Below are 1765 nucleotides of genomic sequence, written 5' to 3' on the forward strand. Positions count from 1 at the left end.
TGGTACATATGTAGGACATTCAAAATCATCCCCACCCCTAGGTGTATACTCAGTTTAATTGTTGGACTATTGTATCAATTAAAAATTGTATCAATTTTAAAAAGGTATGAGATCAAAAATAAAGCCTTTTTATAGAAGTGAAAAAATATAGTCATCTCCCGAAATCATTTCTTTTTAGTGCTGATATTATAGGAATTAGTAACACATTGAGTTTTATTAGTGACTATACAGTATAGCTTATTGCTCATAAAAATCTCTGCTTCCCCTGCAGCTGCCTGAAGCAAGTTGTTAGGTAAATGAGGATTTCAGTAGGGAAAAGTGAAGAGAAGTTCAGAGTGCCCTAGCTACCCTTCAGGGCCCTAATTGCCCCATGGCTATACCCTCCCAGAGAACAGAAATCAGCACCCTTCTTGCTTCCAACCTGAATGTAAAAGAATCCCGTGGGGATCTTCCTAAAATGTAGTCTCTGGCTCTAAGGTGTTGGGCAGGAAAGTGTGCCTTTCTAACAAGCTCCCAGGTAATGTCCATGTTGCTCTTATGGAGGAACAAACTTAATCTTCATCTGTCTGTGGCAAGCCCTATAACCCTGCACCCAAGGTCTTTTAACACAGTAACTGCCATGTTGTATTTAACTCATACTAGTTTTGAGCCCAGGACCTTGTGAAGCTTATGTAACTCATATCTCTTCACCTTGGGAGCCAAGAGAACTATTCAAGTTGCATAGAACTCATGTGCAGAAAACAATAAAAAATAACAAATTTTTCATTAAATTAGAAAGGATCGTTTTGATTTTGAAGTTTCATTCTGTTTTCATAATAAAATACTGTGGTCCCAAGGAAAAAAATTTTTTTTTCTAGTGTGGCAGTCAATGTGTTAAACCAGAAGTTCTAGCACTTGAGTGAGAATTAAGGTCACCTGGAGAGCTTGCTAAAACAGAGATTTCTAGGCCTCATCACAGAGATTCTGATTTTCAGCAGGTGAGGGCCACAGGTTTGCATTTCCAACTGCTAATAATAGGGGCAGCCTTGGAGGAGCAATGGTTTGGACAATAGATCCCCCCCGGAGCCATATGAGCAACTACAGAGCGCCTGATGCCCCCCCCCAACATGTGCTTGAGTTCTAAGTTGTGGTGTTTCCTGGCATGCTGCTAAGGTGAGCCCAGTCTTTTCATTTTGGTTTTTCCTAAGTTCGCATCAGACGGGTATTGTGCTGACGTAACAAGGTTTGAGGGAGGCACGTCTCACACATGTGCATGAACACCCAGCTGGTCATGCTTATGAACCATGAAAGAATTGGTGGCTCTTCATTTTGCCAAAAAATAAAATCCAAGAGATTGCCTCACTCAAACTCTCAAGATGTCTTCCTTGTCTTTGTAAGCTTAGCCGGGCGCAGGAAGATCAAGCTTTGTATTGCTTGCTTGTAGGTTATCAGGAAGATAAAAGAAATTCAGTAGGCATTGAATTCAGTAGGCACTGAATCAGAATCCTTTAGATCGTGATTTCCTGGCTGTGGTGGGTCTCATTGTTTGAAATCCACAACTTAAGGACATTCAGCCAGAGTTAGCAATGATGCTGTTTTAGATGTTGCAGGCTTTCTGTTGGCAAAACCTTTTCAAAACTTTGATAGAAATATTTTAAGAACTTGGAAATACATTGAAAAAACATCCTTAGGCAACTTAGGAAAACTTCTTAAAGTTCTTATCTTTTTAGAGCAACTTATCCTTAAGTTAAAGGACTTATCCTAAAGTTAAACTTATCCTAAAGCA

General features: G+C 39.7%; 1 non-coding gene across 1 annotated transcript; it reads right to left on the minus strand.

Moving 5' to 3' along the window:
• Positions 1-1191: 1191 nt before the first annotated feature.
• LOC142872469 (small nucleolar RNA U13) lies at positions 1192-1293 on the minus strand. Its single transcript, XR_012920726.1, has one exon. It is a non-coding gene; the product is annotated as a small nucleolar RNA U13 (small nucleolar RNA).
• Between the last annotated feature and the right edge of the window lie 472 nt (positions 1294-1765).

The sequence above is a fragment of the Microcebus murinus genome, chromosome 8 (assembly GCF_040939455.1).
Source record: "Microcebus murinus isolate Inina chromosome 8, M.murinus_Inina_mat1.0, whole genome shotgun sequence".
NCBI lineage: Eukaryota > Metazoa > Chordata > Mammalia > Primates > Cheirogaleidae > Microcebus > Microcebus murinus.